This window comes from Cupressus sempervirens, chromosome 7 (genome assembly GCF_028749045.1).
Source record: "Cupressus sempervirens isolate cs-2001-9-10 chromosome 7, ASM2874904v1, whole genome shotgun sequence".
NCBI lineage: Eukaryota > Viridiplantae > Streptophyta > Pinopsida > Cupressales > Cupressaceae > Cupressus > Cupressus sempervirens.
In genome coordinates this window covers 826,688,310-826,705,606 of record NC_143124.1, presented here as the reverse complement: position 1 = coordinate 826,705,606, position 17,297 = coordinate 826,688,310, and positions in this window count along the sequence as shown.

Genomic DNA, 17,297 nt, shown 5'->3' with positions numbered 1-17,297 from the left:
TATAGTTTAACAAGTAGTCTCTTGATATTGTGAAATGGTTGGATCGGTCAAGCATGCTACTATGTTATACATCGAAATAAACCTCTCCTCATACCTATCATCAAAAATTCTTTCACCTCTTCATCTAATTAGTTTGTTGAATAAGTACATTCGTGACATGTATCCCAAGTAGAGGGATCATTTTTCTCTATATAACCTTCCAACATTTGTGGAAATGAAAAAGGGGAGATCTCCATGTTAAAAGTTCAAGTTGCAACTTATGAGAAGAGTAGGTAGTGGCTACGAGAGAAAGCTTCAAACCAAGGAGGAAATCATCACAACTTGGAAATGGAGTGCCCATAGTAGGGGAAAGCTTCATAAGCATGAAGCAACATTCTAGAAGTAGAAGCCATAGTTTTAAAGAGGTAGCACCTCTTAGCTAAGTCAACCTTACAAAATCTATTAGTGAAGTATATCATAGTCATAGTTTTGGAGGTGTTAAGCTCAATAAGGAAGCTGTTGGGTTTTTCTTAAAACAATGATACAAAAAGTGCTTTGATGGGGGAGTTGTCTTTAGGAGCATCCATGTGGAGAGGAGTTTCAACAACTAGAACCAAAGGAAATCTACAAGACAAAATAGAGCAACTCATCATGAGGACTAAGAAGCCACATGGGAGCTAGAGATTGAGAGGAGGCATCAGGAAAGAAGGTAGAGGTTGTTGTTTTTAAGGTGCCTCAATGGGAAAGAATGCTGGGATAAATTTTTACAAGCAAGTAGAGGGTGTCCATAGTCACAAAGGAGGGATTGGAGAGCAAATCAGGAAGAGGATGTGTCAGCTATTCTAGGCATTTATTTTAGAAGAGTCAACCATAAAACATATCCAACCTAGGAGTGAGTTTTACCAAAGGCAAGTGTAGAAGGGAGATATTTCAAAGACAGAGTCTCATTTGTATTGATACATGGCCTTCTTGGTGACTTTTAAAAAGCCTTCTTAATCTATATTGCTCATGTTGAACATAGAATTCTTTGCCTTGCCTACAAACAACAGGCATCACCATATACAATGAATTATATGTGTTCTCTTATTGCATCTCCTAATTCTTCATATGCTATTAACTTTGTAATTTAATAAATAAGGTTTATTTGATTTAAGAAATCTTGGATGAGTTGTGTATTAGATATGTTGTTGCTTTTGATTTAAGGAGTTAAGTAAATGCTTCAATTATCTGATAGGGCTTCTAGGCATATGAAGGGGATGCTAATAAGAATGAAATTTGGGGTTTTCAGTTGATAAACTTAATTGCAAGGAAATCAAGTTAGGTCATCCTACTAGTAGTGACTCTATGTTTTAATGGATAAGGAATTGATCACTAAATCAAATGCAATCTAAGGTGAAGGTTATTTGCACAAATCATGTTAATCAAATAAATTTAGTATTTCATGTTCTATAGTGGGATAAAAGGAATTACCCCTCACTTAGCTTATGGATTCATAGTTGATTATTTGTAGCTATCTAATTCCTATGTTATTGCATAAGTATCAAAAGATAAAAGGGTTTCATATGCTGTTAATAGGTTCAGGTTATATGTTCAATTCCACCGGTACCATCTATTAGAACCTCAAGGTTAACCTGCCTAGGTTTTTTAGAGCTTGAAGTGAAGAAGGAGTTATGCCTTATAGTTGGCCCAAAATTGCAATCGAGTGCATCCATCATAGGAGTTTGCTAGCCTTAAATGTATTGGTTTGGTTTCTTGGTTAATTTTAAAACTTTTAAATTAGGAGCCAACAAAATGGTGAGTTTGTTGGGGAGCTGTATTGAATTTGAATGATAGGAAAACCTTGAGAATTTGAGAGAAGGAGATTCAATACAAGAAAAAGAAATGCATGGAAAAGTTGTAGCAATAAGTTAGCTGATATGTTTTCTAGTTTTCTTACTCAAAACATCATGCACCCCAGTTAAGCTTTATTCATGAAAAACAATATGTTGTGAGAATTGGATGAAAATTGTGTTTTATGACTATTATAAGTCTATCTTCAATTAGTATAGTTTTGCATATGCTCTTGAGAAAGTTCAGAGTCAAGAATTGATTTATGAAGTGTATTCTCTTTTCAAGATGTTAATGATTTGCATGTTTCTCCTATATTGAAAGTCTTGTTTAGAATTTACAAGTGGTAAATTGTTTCAAATCTTTTCTCACAAAATGTGAGCGAAAACTCTAGTCTAAATCTATGTACCAATGCATGGTTTATTTTAATATTAGAGGCTTTCAATATTTTTGGGTAGATCTAGTTTGTTGGGAAAGAGAAATTATAAGTCTCTTGATTGATAGTTTATGTGGTTGTTTGTATTTGCTAAAGTAATTGACTTCAAAAGGTTATTTTCCTCTTCAAGGAGGTGGCAACACTACAATGATTTTATCTATGGTGTGAAGGATGTTTACACAGTGCCAATCAATAGATAAGAGGTTTCATAAAACAACACATAGAGGTATTTCTAGCTTCCATGTACTTGTCTTTCATGAAAGTTGAATGGTAAAAATGGTTACCTCCTTCTAGTGGTTTCAGCACTAAGAAAACAGAGGTAGAAGTTTAAAATTTTAAAGATGGATTTAGTTTCTAGGTCTGAAAGTGATGTATCAACTCTTGAAAGTATTCATGCAAATATTGCTTGGCTGGAAAGAAAAATTCATAATAAGACTACCATTGACATAAGAAATATAATTGGTTATATTAAGGGTCCTAATGGATTTCAAACTTACATGAAATTTAAATCAATAGTTATGAATCTTGATGAGTCTTTCAAACCTAAGGAGTTTTCATGGCCAATGGTACTCTTAGAATTTCTTATGCCACATTCAATTGATTAGTCAATAAAGTCAAGGTTAGAAAAGATTACTTAATTCCAAGATTTTATCATGGAGATTGAAAGTTCTTTGAATGCTAATGAATCTAATGTTAATGAATGCAATGAATCCATTGAAAATGATATTGAAGATGAAGAGTCTTAGCTTTATGAATTAGAGGATAGTAATCATCAATTTGATGGCAAGCATAATGTGGATTCATCTTGTTATGTTGATGATTGTAAAAAAGAGGAAAAATTTGATAGTAGTAAGAGTCTTTCTTCTAGTGATGAAAATGAATGTGCTAAGATAATAGTTGTTCAGGTATTGTCTAAAGAAGAGAATGTATGTGATAATCAAAATTCTACTTTTTCAGAATATATTACTAATGAGTCTTGTTGGTGTTTTAAAAAATACTAAAAATACTAAGCAACAAAAATGCTTAATACCAGAATGACAGTACATACACAATCTAAAGACTAGCCTATTCTTATTAACAATTGCATATGTAAGGTATTTGGACCCAACTTCAACAAAACCACAGATGGTTTTCTACTCTTTTGGCTCTACAAAACCAAGGTGGGTGTACCCAGGGATGGTTCAAAACTGAAACAACTATATGAGGATTATTCTTAGTTTCATTCTGATTCTCATTTCAAAATCCTCATACATATACATAATTCTTACTAACTTGATAAACACATCCCATAAATAGATATGGCCAAGGATTCTTCTATAGATCTGCAGATGTTTTCAACAACAATGGCTAACTGAAGCTAAAACATTCCATGCAGACAAGTGCTGGCCAACTTTGAAGATCTACAGGAAATAAGAGTAAAATTTGATTTGATGATGCATTTGAAAAACCATTTGTAAGATATTTCTCCTTTAGCTGAAATAACTTGGTCAGTGCCTAATCCATTGGGCTTTAGAGTCTATAGCATTACAACAAATTCTATCAGCAATTCTTATCAGAACTTATCATTCAAAAATCCTTTTCAATACTTAAGGAATCTTATCACATTTATCAAAGCCTTTATTTAATCCATTGAATTAAAAGCAATGATAAATGGATATACAACCTAACTAGATTGCATTCAATTGCACAAGCTTTTACTCATACAACATCAAGGTAGCTAAGTATTTAAAAGGAGACAAAATTTAGAAAGAACTGATATGTGGATAGTTCATAATTTGTATTCATTTCCTTCGAAAATGGTATATCCTTTACAATAAACTCAGAATGGCCTTCAGAAAGAAACACAACTCATTCTATCTTCATGTATTTTCAGAGAATTTGATAGAAAAATACATTACAAACTTGCTTTCAAAATTTTGACCAAAAACTAGACTAAGCACAATACTTAGAAGAAATAGAATTCAGACCATTCTTTAGCCTTGGGATCTCACTTAAATAGTGTGAGATGCAACAAGCTTCGGGCTAAAGAAAGTGACATGTGTCCTTTTACAAAAATTGGGTAAATTACCCCTTTTCAAAAGAAAACCGAACAAACAAAACAAAACAAATAAAACAGAAGGAAAATAACAGCTAGAGCATAAAATCTTCAATTTTTTCCTTTTCTCTAACTACTCCCAGTTGGTAGTGCTTTGATTTCTACGATTACTTCCCAGACAAATATTTCTCTTTTAGTGGGCCAATCACATTCCTTAACTATTGTTAATTCATCCACTATTTTCTACCACCTGGCATCAGTAATCACCCTTCCTTCTATGATAAACCTATTCACTTCAGTTTCAATCTTGAAAAGTGTATCAATTAGTTCATTGAAAAGACATTCATCAATACCATCTTGGAGAATGGACACCACTTGTGGCAAGTCTATAATGTGATCAAAACAATTAGACCACTCATCAAAATCTTTTAACTTATCATTAGAATCGATAACAGAAGGAATCAAAGAATAGAAACCATTTGTTAGCTTTTTTAATTTACTTTGAATTACTGCCAGCTTCCCTGTGAAGATTTGCAATAATTCTTTCACTTTTTCCATACCTTCCTTCACAGTAATAACTTTATCTGGCAGATCTGGCTTCTTGGCTAACAAGGGTATCAACCTATCAAAAAATTGCATATAGGGTCCCCACTATTGAAAAATAGGCTCAAGCCATCCAACTGCACCCATGCATACCTGTTCTGTAGATTGTAGACTGATGAATGTATTATAAGTATCCTGAGATAATCTTTTCAGAATGCTAATTCTATGATTTAATACATTCATCAAAACATTTTTCTTGGTATTATTGTCAATCTGGGAAACTTCTATTTCCACACTAATCACAGGCACTGACACCGTTGTTCCCATAAGCATTTCTTCTGTTTGGGCCTCTTCTTCTACTACGTGCCTTCTTTCTTCCTCTTACCTTGGTGCATACTCTACCTTTGCTACTATCTTGAGCTGTTCTTTGAGGGATTCTATTTCTATTTCCAGAATCTTAATTTTTTCCTCCAACTCCTCTATTCTTTGTTTTTGTAAATGGCTCATTTTGAGCTCTTCTTCATATGTTCTCCTGACATCAAGGCATTCATTAAACATTGCAGCTAACTTATCCTCAATTTCATCAACCTTTTCCTCATTCATAAGAGAAAAATGTTTTACCAAACTGGAGATTTCCTTCCCAATAGTGCTCTCCAATGTCCACACAATTATATTGCCCTGAGCAATTTCTTTTATATCCATTATCTTAGGCTTCTTGGTGTCAGGGGCCACACTCCATACTGCTAGGGTTTTAGTGTCCACATTAAAACCTAACCCTCTTTTAAAACCTTCACTTCTAGTGGCTTCATAACTGATGGCCTTATCTTGTCTTCTCATTTGGTCCAACACAAAAGCTTTTTGAATGTCCCAATGTGGTATTAGAATCATGCCACTCCTATGTACTAATTCCCTAGCTTTTGCGGCAGTCATTGTTTCACTTTTAGGGTCATAAGCCAATAGTTTTTCAACTAACTCTTTATTTTTCTCTAGATCTTCTCCTGGTATGAGACTCAATGTGAGTTCATTTTTTTTGATTTTATAGAGAAAAATTTTAAATTTTGATGATTTAATAAAATCATCATCTTCCATGAATTTCTTAGATTGAATGAGCCTATCATCCAACCTTGATGCTACAATTTGCATGTCAGTAGAAGCTTTTCCTGCTTCACTAGCCCTTCGGTGAAAATGATTTTGCCTAATATCAGCAAAATACTCACTACTTCCAGACATGACTTGTATAGCTCTGCTTACCACCTTTTTAGGGATGTGCATTGTCTTTTGTCTTTTATTTCCTTGTGGCACCCAGGCTAAAGTTGATGGCTGCTCTTCTTCCAAATCAATTTCTAGTTGTGTATCTAGTTCAAGGGATTCTCTATTTACAATGGCTTCTTCTCCCTCTGGCTCATGAGGCATTTGTAACATAATATGATCAAAATTCTCAATCATTTTCCTCAGATTATTAGGATATGGAACTTCTGTATAAAAACCCTTAAAATCAGGGTTGGTCCCCTTCAAAGCATTTTACACTTTCCTTATTTCTTCATACTTCCTCAATAACTCATGTGCCTCTCTTTTTGCTACTATGTTGGCAATTAGGTCCTCTACAGGGATAGGCTTACTTGGAGGTAGAACAAAACCCCTAATGGTCTTAACCTCATTTGCAATATAACTGTCAGGATCATACATACTATAGGGCCCAGTAGCAAATTTATACTGACCTAAATAGTCACTCAATTCCTCAAAAGCATTCTTGCCTATTTCAAAGTCTCCTACCTTAAAGGTTCTACATACAAAAGTAGGCTTATGCAAAGAGGGAGGGGTCATTTCTTTATTCATCAATAAGAATTGCCAAAAGAATTCAATAATGGCCAATCTAGGGGGTAGATATTTAGGCAATAGGTGAGGAGGCTGTGGGCATGCAAAAACTATGATTAAAGTACATTCTTTAAAAAAAAATATGCTTCCCCAGTTATGATCTAATTTTTTTTTCATCTAAGAAAGAGGGCCTAAGCAGAGTCTTCAAAACATTGGGTGCCCTAAAGAAAGTATGATCTAACTGCCTCATAATAACAGAACTGAACAAATTGAAAAAAACTAGAGCATTTGAATTGAAGAAATCTTTATGCCAAATACGAGTCTAGAGTTGCACAGGTAACTCACCAAATTCATCAAAAGTTTGATCAATGAAGTCTCCACTGATGTACCCAATGTTTCTATACAGGATAAGGTGCATCAATAATGAATAATGGTGGAACTTGAAGTCTTTCAGTTCTCCTTTCTTAGCATCACAAATTTGCATGTGCATACTGTCAATGACAAAGGCCACATAATCATACTCCTTATGATGAAAAGGATCATGTATGTCGCATGCCATCAGAAAAGGAGAACCATATAAACAATCCTCTACACCATCACTTCCCAATACTTTGTGCAACCCATACACTGTGTTTTTGAAATAATTTTTGAATCTACTCAAAGGTAAAAAGTATCCCAACTTTTTTGGGATTAACCCTGCCTTCTTAACTTTGTAAGGAATGTGCGGTAGCATGACATTGTTTAAAAAGTAGGTTTTATTCCTAGTGAATTTTCCTTGTAATTCTGCAATGTCAATAGGTACATCCATTTGTCCCATCAATCCAAAAGGCTCAATAAAAGAAGTTTTGTGCAATGTACATAATACACTCCCATTATGCCTGTGAAGAGTCATGGTTACCGGATTGTATGAATTTATTAGGGCCTTCAATAGGTCAACATCAATGAACACTTCTGGAAAAATTAATTTTTCCATATTTCTATTCCAAGGATTACATACTGGCACATTCTCTATTCTATTCTGATAAAAGTACATGAAAAGATCATAGCCAGTAATTCTAGGGCATTCAGCATCTCGAACAAAAGCATAAAGGTCTTTGAATATATGATCGTTTGTAGAAATTGCATTTGACAACCTTGGAAGGAGTTTTAACGAGTCTTTTGCATGCTTGTTCAGTTTTCTAACCCTTGTCTTCTTTTTTGTTTTGACAGTAGATTTCTTCCTTTTTCCTTCTGGTGTGACTTCTACCACATCATCACCCTCGTCTTTGACTTTGAATTCTTCTATGTGCACCTCTTCAACTTCTTGGTCAGCCATTTTTTTTTTACTATACTTTTGAATTCTTCTGCAACTTCATAGGATACACAGAGCTCTGTAGCTTTCAAAACTTCAGAACAGCACAGAAAAAAGCTTCTTGAGGCTGGTAATTCAATTAAATCCTTGATGTTTTAATTATATATCTGCCAACCTTTTTAATAAATTTAGCATGCATGAGCTTTAAAACTTATAATCGCAGGTCACCATCAGGGTATATCAGCCACAAAATTGGATTATGATTGTACTTTTCAAAGCCTTACTTTGCTTGGCTACAGTAATTTTGTCCTTTTTTTCTTATCTTTCATGACACATCAAAGGTTCTTTCTTATATGACTATCTTCTGTTGTTACGCTGAGTCAAACCTTCAATCTTCGTGATGCCAAAAATTCTCTCGATGGATCTCTACGCTCACTCGGAGAAGCTTCAAAATGCCCTAATCGTAGGAACATAATGATGCTTTTACACTATTTTGCAAATCCCTTTTATGTTTCTATGGAACCTTTTACCTCATAGGATCTCAAGCCCTTTTACTGTGTGTTTCCGCTTTTACGATTTAAGCTTCTTCCATATAAGCGTAAAGATCCTTAACTCTGTCTTATTACCTTTTACGCTTGTACTTAACCTTTTACACCGAAACATTGAAAACCTTTTTACTAACATCTTCGTTCTTACGATTCAACATTCCTCGCGTGAGTGTAAAACCCTCACTCAAGCCATCCTTATAGCTTTCATGCTCCTACATGCATGTATCTGCGGAGACCTTGGAAATTCCCTCTACGTTGTTCCACTTACTTCATTTCTCAAGGCAGCGTAAGGCTTCAAAACTTATCTTCCACTCTTACAACTTAGCTTTATTCATATCACGGGAGAGCCCTCTCATCTACTATTGCGGTCTCATGTCTTCCTTTTATCATATGAGTGTAAACCCCTTTTACTAATCTTCTTTCTCACCTCTTTATGCTTACACACTAAGACTGGATCCATAACCATAGAAAAAAGAAAAAATAGCTCTTCATTCATATGCTTAACCTACAAGCGTAAGGGCGTAATATCAAAAGCTTAAGTCATATGCCATGAGGGATGGGACCATCTGACATAAATGTCATGTCTCCATCTGATTTTTTGCAACTGGGCCATTCTGACACTTCAATAGGTCCCACATGATTCCTTTACCACTAAAAACAAAGCTTTACAGTTGTCTGCAAACCCAAAAATCGTAGACACGTAAACACCATAAAACCTTGCCTTCGTGCTTATGGAAAAACCTTTACTCATAACACTGTAATACCCTCGCGTGCCCTTCAAATCATGCTTTATGCCTTTACACTACCCATTGAGGCGAATATGCATAGATCACATTGCAGGCCTCCCTGCTCCTTCACTCAAGGTATTTACTTGTAAGCCCGTAACAAGAGCTTTTCAAGGCGTGATAAATCCTTTATGCCTCTTTGTTGTATCAAAAAGTGTGGCCATAGAAACTAAAAGCAAAAGGAATTCCATTGTTATGTGAAACCTCACATCGTAAGAACGTAAAGGACTAACTTAAAACATTTTACAACTCCTTCTGAGAAATTCAAAAGGGATGCCATCAATTTCAGACCTAGGACAATTTCATGGTTGTTTTAAAAGATCAATCTGGAGAAATCAATAGACTCTGATAACACATGAAACAGGGAAAGACTGCGGCAATCCTAAAAATTCAAATAATTTCTCACCATAATTTTCAAAAAAAATTTGCAAGTGTGAAAAATTAGACCAACAAGTCTTCTATTGTAAATGTCTCAAGCTATCCTGATAATAATCACAACCAAGGAGAAGAAACTAGTGATGAAGTCTTCTTAAGTGTTGATGAGATTTCAAATTGTTTGGCTCATGATTTTGAAAGGTGCAAATCTATCCAAGGATGTTTGTGCTTTGCCACATTTTTCCTTTTCATATGGTGAAGTCATTTCTCCAAAATTTGATGTTGAAGAAGATATAGTTTTAGAATATGCTATGTCAAGTTTTGGAGGTGTATGTGATGGTAGTTTGTACATCAATACACATGATGACTTCTATGTTGAGAATGAAAATGTAGAGATAAGGTCTATTGCTGGTTCATTTTCTTCATGTTTTCATAAGGCTAAGATACATTCAGATTGCTCATGTGATGAGGAAAGTAATAGTAATGAAGTGGTTTATTTTAATGAGTTATTTGAGAAAAACATTGATACAGATCAACATATTTTGAGAAGGCAATTCCATGATGATTCTTGTGATTTGATTTCTAACAATTTGTTGGAATGTGAGGAAATTTCAAAGTATGTTCAGTTTGATTTATGGATTACTAATGTTACAAATGAGGAGAAATCAGATTTTACATTCTCTACATATCTAGATGCACAAGGTGAGTTACAAATTGATTCATGTAACTCATTGAATGAAGTAGAATACCAAAAAAATTTGTTTCTAATTCAAGGTGTCCATGAGTTAGTTAGTGATGATTAGTTTTAGTTAGATGTTAGTAGTTATGATCATGCTGATTCATATTTTCATAGTGAGCAAGATAAATAAAGTAGTGCTGATTTTTATATGCACTATGAAAGTGATGATAATAGTTTTGTTTTTCCTAACAAAGTGATTGAAAGTGCTGATGTGTTGGGTGAAAAAAAGGAGAATAAGAGTTTTAGTTTACCTCAAGAAAATGTCAACGAGAATCAATTTTATGATAGAGGAAAGAAGTTTTGAAAACTTTTCGGTGGCCCGGGGCCATCTGTACATAGTAAGAGTAGATTTCTTCCTTTGAAAAAAAATTATGCAAGAGAATTTTTTGCTATCAAATGTGTGTTCTACTTCTTCCAAAGATCTAAATCATTTCAATGCCTACAAGGGACATGCATCCCTAGACAGAGCCACTATTGGGTCTCAAAATTGAAAGCCCTAATTTTGAGTACCATTGAAAAGTCAAGTCTTATAAATGCTTTTTGATGCAAGTGTACCTAACTATACTTTTGAGGCCTAAGAGCTGTTTAATTTTTCTAACACCTTGCATTCAGTATATCCACTCATCCATTGATGATAAATTACCATTCTGAGTCATTCAATGAAGTCTCATTATGAGCAATGTCCAATTCTGCATTTTTGCCCAAGTGTCAAATAGCGACAGGAGGTCATGTTCGCAATTGCATATCTTGCATCTAGTAATGTTTCGTGACTCACCACTTTAGGAGTGTTTAGTTTCCATACTACAGAACCTATGTTTTAGAATTTTGAGTCATTTTTAATTTTTTTGACTAGTTTTTGAATCCCTCAAAGTTGGTCATCTATTATTGTCATGTTGATGTGAATTGATTAGAATTATGGGAAGCCCTATTTGACATGTTATAACTTCGACCCAGTTGATGGAAATGATGAATTTCCTTTTACATTGCATTCTAGTGGTCAGATAATTTCTATGTTTCAATTGTGATCTTATGATGAATCCATTTGATTAGTTTTCAAACATGATTCGAAATGAAATTTATAACTTTTACTGGTATCAAAAAATGCATAGTTATCGAAACCCCTGTTCGAGATGTTATAACTTAAGATCTGTTATAGAGGAGATCAAATGGATTGTACCACTATGTTCTCCTCTAAAAATATTTCAAGTATGCCAATTTTCAAGTCTTGATGAATCCATCTGCACACTTTCCCAAGTACATTCCATTTGCAAAAAATGCTTTTCTGCCACTGTTTCCAAGATACAAATTATGAGTAGCTCATTTTCACCAAGTTTTTCATCATGAGCTCAAATTATAGATTCATACTCTCCTGCTTATAGTGAACCAATATCCAAGTTTTTATTTTCCCAAGTGTTAGTTCACCCAATTTTTGAAGCCAAAACAAAATATGATTTGTTGTTTTCTGACATATTTTCTTGCAAGTAGTTCTCAGAGGGAAACTTTGATAGTCAATAGCTTTTGACTAAGAATTCGTCATGAGATGAGATTTGATAGGGTAAAAGATTATGGAACAAAGAATTATTTTATATGGTTTCAGAGCTCGGTTAGGTGTTTAGATCAGTTTTAGAGCCAGTTAAAGGACCTCTTGGTATGAAACTGGTAGTTTGCAGGAAAGGTTGAATATCATTTCTAGAAGGTGTGACAGTGATTGAATTTTGATCAAACCACCACCAGATGACTAATGGATTAATTTAAAAGTTTAGTTGTTTGGAAACAATTTTTTTTAAGCCGAACCCACTATTGGGCCCAACTAATATCTTCTGATTGATGATGAATGGATTTGGGGAATAGTGGATGTTTTTAAAATGAAAGAGTTGTGATGTTTCAAATCATGTGCATAATTGAAATTAAGAGAAATTATTTTAAGTGTGACACATATGGTTATTGAAGACTCATCGTTGATCATTTCAAGGCTAATGTTAAGAATTTTTTCTTACTTAGTCAAGTTTTGTTCCAAGTTTCTCAACTTGATGTTTTAAAATATAGGTGATAAGAGGAATTTTTCCTCTACTTTTAATAGTTTATTAGATATTCCCATTCTTGAGGAGAGTGGAAATGAATATAGTTCATTTGAAACATGATCTTTAAAAGATACTAGATAGGGTAGGGTTGGTGTTAATTCTTATGCCAGGTGCAATGGAGTAGCTTTGGCTAGGTCTCATATTCCATTGTTAAAAGTTCTTATGAACTACTAAGTAAAGTCTCTGTAGTTTTAAAATTAAAAGTCATAAAAAAAGAAAAGTTATACAATATAAGATGGAGCCATAGGCTTAAGAAGAGGCATCCACATGTAATGAGGGACAACATGTGGAAGAGAGCTAGAAAAATAATTCATTATCCCATCTGTGAATAGACTATAATGTACATAATCTTTTATTTTCCTAGACTAACATCAAGTTTAATTATGAAGGTATAGGAGTGAAGAGGATGTAAATCTTGAGAGAATTGAACCTATGTCATATTGGATCAACTCTTAGAACATTGCCTTGTTATCAATTTATCCCTAATTAAGCTTTGAGTTCTTCGATACAGTTTAACAAGTAGTCTCTTGATATTGCAAAATGGTTGGATTGGTAAAGCATGCTACTAAGTTATACAAGGAAATAAATCTCTTCACATATCTATCATCCCCCATTCTTTCACCTCTTCATCTGATTAGTTTGTTGAATAGGTACATTTGTGACATGTATCTAAAGTAGAGAGATCATTTTTTTGTATATAACCTTCCAACAATTGTGGAAATGACAAAGAGGAGATGTCCATGTTAAAAGCTCAAGCCATAGCTTATGAGAAGAGTAGGTAGTGGGTAAGAGAGAAAGCTTCAAATGAAGGAGGAAGCCATCAAAACTTGGAAATGAAGCACCCACAACAAGGGAGAGCTTCATAAGCATGAAGCAACATTCTAGAAGCAAAAGCCATAGTTTTGAAGAGGTAGCACCCTCTAAGCTGAGTCAGCCTTCCAAAATCTACCAGTGAAGTATATATTGGTCATAGTTTGGGAGGTTTTAAGCTCAGCAAGGAAGATGTTGGTTTTTTCTTAAAACAATGATACACAAAGTGTTGTTATGGGGGAGCCATCTTAAGGAGCATCCATGTGGAGAGGAGTTACAAGGATTGGAACCAAAGGAAATCTACAAGACAAAATAGAGAAACCAATCATGAGAACTAAGAAGCCACATGGAAGCTAGAGATTGAGAGGAGGTGGCAACATATTTGAAGGCATTAAGAAAAGAGGTAGTGGTTGCTATATTTAACGTGCCTCAATGTGAAAGAATGTTGGGAGAAATTGCTACAAGCAAGTAGAGGGCATCCACAATAACAAAGGAGAGATTGGAGGGTGAATCAAGAAGATGAGGAATTAGCTATTCTAGGCATTGATTTTAGAAGATTCAACCAAGAAACATATCACACATAGGAGGGAGTTTCACCAAAGGCAAGTGCAGAAGGGAGATATTTCAAACAAAAAGTTTCATTTGCATTGATACTTGCCCTTCTTGATGACTTAGCAATAGCTTTCTTAATCTATGTCCCTCGTGTTGAACATAGAATTATTTTCCTTATGCGCAAACAATAGGCATCAACATAGACAAGGGAAAATGATTAAATTCTTTTTATCCCACATTCATTGGGATGTGGTTCTTTTAAATCCTTAAAACCTAAACCACTCACTACCACTAAATGCCTTGAGACACTACCCTTTTGGGAAGATGATAGGCTCATGTGGAGGGGCCCACCATGGATTGCTAGCTAGCATGGAGGAAGAGTAAATTTGGAATGCCAAACATGTTCCAAATAATTGATGACATCAGCCCACATGTCATAATGGACACATGGCATCATGGCACTTCCCTGCTTTGTGGAGATGCACAACATTTAGCCAAAGTGGGCAAGCACCAAGATGCTACGTGATAGTGGGTACGGTCAACATGATGACATGGCAGGCATAGGTAAGGTGCTGATTGGGCAGACAAGTGGGCCAATCAGGTGCTGCCACATGGTAGCCTGGTCAAAGGTTGACCTAAATTTCAAGGGTGTGGGAAAATAAATGATAAAATATGATTTTTAAAAATGATTTTTCCAAATGGCACATACATCATTTTTAAATTGAAGAGTGGATTTATTCTAAACTGTAAACTTTAGAATAGTTTTAAAATTTTGAAAAATGAGGTTTAAACTACAGAAGCCATGCCAGGGGTACATTTTTCAAAATGGTATTCAGGAAGTTTCTGATAGGCCAAATATGGACTCCAATATACCATTGGAACCAAGATGAGATGATTTTTTTCGATATAATGTCAAAATTTTCATAGATGTTCAATAGTTTAGTCTATAAGGAAATTTATAATTTCTAGGGCATTCTCAGTAGAATGGGTAGAATTCATCATTGAGCATCAAATTTGGTTTGGAGATAGATATTGAATTTTTTTGAAGCTGAATTGATTCTTAAAAAGTTTATCTTTCCTATTGGGGTCATTTAACTCATTTTTTCAATTTTTCCTTGAGTTTAGATTTGGCATCGAAATTAGTTATGTCTTTCCATCAGATATCTGAGATATTTTATGCTTTTGGAAGGCAAAATGGAGGATTGATATGTAGTTATAGAGAGAAATTAAAGAGATTATTTTAACTTCTTGAGGAGCTTTTCCAAGTGGACACATGTCAGATGCAAAATAGATCAAGGAATTCATTCCTCCTATATCATTCTCTTTCTTTCTCCATTGTTGTTATTGTCAATTTTCTCTGTGATACTAGCAGGGTTCCAATGTTCTACTATGAAACCAGGTTGTTGTTGGTTTTACTTTCCGACTAATTAAGTAGAGCTCTTGCAGTGAATGCCTCACATCCACTCTTGTGTAGAGTTCATTTTCATTTGATGTCTTGTTTTTCTAAGATAAATGGAAATTGATGACAAATCAACTAACATATCTTGAGTTTCATTCAATTTTACCAATTGATGTATTCAGTCTTTCCAAGGATGAATACAAAGGGAATTTACAATGAATTATTTGTGTTCTCTTATTTTGTCTCCTAATTCTTCATATGCTATTAACTCTGTAATTGAATGAATAAGGTTCGTTTGATTTAAGACATCTTGGATGAGTTCTGTGTCAAATCTTTTGTTGCTTTTGATTCAAGGAGTTAAGTAAATGCTTCAATGATCTGATAGGGTTTCAAGGTGTATGAAGGGGATGCTAGTAAGAATGGAATTTGGGGATTTTAGATGATAAACTTAATTCTAAAGCAATCAAGTTTGGTCATCCTATTGGTAGTGATTGTATGTTTCAATGGATAAGGCACTAATCACTAAATCAGATGCAAGCTAAGGTGAAGGTTATTTGCACAAATCATTTTAATCAAATAAATTTAGTATTTCACATTTTGTAGTGGCTTAAAAGGAATTAGCCCTCACTTAGCTTGTGGATTCATAGGTTATGATTTGTAGCTATTGTTGGTGTTTGAAAATGCTAGAGGGTTTTCAATTATCCCCATGAGAATATGATACATCTAGGGGTAGCTAACTCCCATTATCAACATATCATTTCTAACACAGGGCCAACTATAAGGCATGACCCTTCTTTTACTTCAGGCTCTATAAAACCTAGGTAGGTGGACCTATAGATTCTTTATATGGTACCAGTTATCAAAGCATACAATAAATCTAATATGAAGCAGATAAAACCCTTATTTCTCCTAATAACTCATGAAATAACATCAATCTACAATAGCTAAATGCAAATCTAGGAACATCATAAGTTGAGTGAGGGCATTCTATTATAGCTCTTCAACATGAAAGGGGAAAAGTGTTCATTTAATGATTTTGATCTCAACAAAACCTCAAATATGTAGCAGTATAACAGGTGATCCTATAAATGATCAGTGCCTTATCTATTAGGAAATTCACACAAAAACCTAACACACATCCCTGAAAATCACTAACATATGCCATACATCAGGAATTCCTAATCTATCTATCCATTTTGTGAATTAGACATCTGCATCCTTCTGAACCTCATACTCAACATATCCCTTCATGAAATCTGCAATCCTATGATGAAGAATCAAGCATTTACATAACTCTTTGAGTCATAAGCAAAATAAATCAACATATACAACCAATAGGTTGCAACTGAGTTTCATATTCTTTGTTTACAAAATATAAAAGATCACCAACATCATGAATAGGAGACAAGATATCAGAATGAAGATTGACTTGCTACTGCCTTATCATTCATTCCCTTGAAACAAATTACATTAGGATGCATGAAATTTAAATGCAAAGCTACCTAACAGATCAGACTATTTGTATTCTTATTTCTTGTTGTTCATTACATGAGAAATTTTCTCAAGAATGAAGGTGGAATTATAGTTCTTGATCCAAAGAAATGGTCTCAAAGAATGACTGCAACTTTCCTACCAACAATGGTCTCACGGTAACAAAAAACTAGAACCCTTACAATAGAGAAAGAAAAGAAAGATATAGGAGAAGAGTTCATTCCCGGATCTGATCTGAATAAGACATCTGTCCCTTGGGAAAACCTCCTCAATAGGCTAAAACCATCTTTCTTATCTTCTCCCTCAAACTGAAAATCAAATCTTTTTCAGTTATGGCTCTAAAAGCCTCAAATATCACAAAAATTTGATGATGAAAATGTAACTAATTTTGGTGTCAAATTGAACTCGGTAAAAGTAACAAATCAGTTAAAAATAGCTTGTATAATGCAAGAAAACTGATTAAGATTGATTTTTTTCATATTCAGATTCCAAAAGCTCTTCAAAACTACCCTATAACTGATCTTGATGCTCCATGCTAAATTTTGCTCATTGCACTGAGGAGGCCCTGAGAATTACAAAATTTCTTATAGC